Below are 817 nucleotides of genomic sequence, written 5' to 3' on the forward strand. Positions count from 1 at the left end.
TCATCATCATCAGTCTGTGTAATTTTTGTACATAGAGGAAGAGGATGAAGATGAGAAGAAAGAAGAGAGAGAGAGAGATAAATATACAAGAAGAACTCACTGAACAATCTGTGAATTTACTCGGTGGAAGATGAGGATGATGAGCATTACTTTCAATTCCCACGAGATGATTTTCCATCCATAGGATTTTTCTAGTTGCTCTTTTTTTCTGGTATATTAATACTTCTTGGACTTTTATTTTTCTCTTGTTGCTTTTTGTTGTTTTTCTTTCACTTGTTAAAAGGTAATTTCATAATTGAATAGCTGTGTCCATCTTTTAGCTACAGAATTGACCCATTGTTGATGTTTATGCTCGTTGTTGTTGGTGATGATTTTTTCGTCGAGTGTCCCAATGTCAAATTGGAACGAGAAAAGAGAGAGAGAGGAAAATATCTTCCATGTCAATTCAGTTGATTGTCAGCTTAGTTAAAACTATCATAGAGATTGATATATATTTTCCAAGGTCCACAGAGATAATGATAATACACTCTGACTGATGATGATGTTTTGTGATCTATGGTTGAATTTGTGTCAGGGTGAAGACGTTGACATGTTCGTTTGTCAACTATTACCTTGTTTTCCTCATTCCAATTCCTATTCTTTTTCTTCATCTCTTCTTCTTCTTCTTCTTCTTGCTCTTCTTCATCTTATCATCATCCTCTCTCTCTTTCTTCATCTTTATCTGTCTCTCTCTCTCACACACACAAAGTTATGAATATAATCAGTGCCTTCAGGCTTGGAAACATTTAGCTCACATTCCTTATCGTTACAACGTGAT

The sequence above is a fragment of the Panonychus citri genome, unplaced genomic scaffold (genome assembly GCF_014898815.1).
Source record: "Panonychus citri isolate SS breed McGregor unplaced genomic scaffold, ASM1489881v1 Contig00023, whole genome shotgun sequence".
Lineage (NCBI taxonomy): Eukaryota > Metazoa > Arthropoda > Arachnida > Trombidiformes > Tetranychidae > Panonychus > Panonychus citri.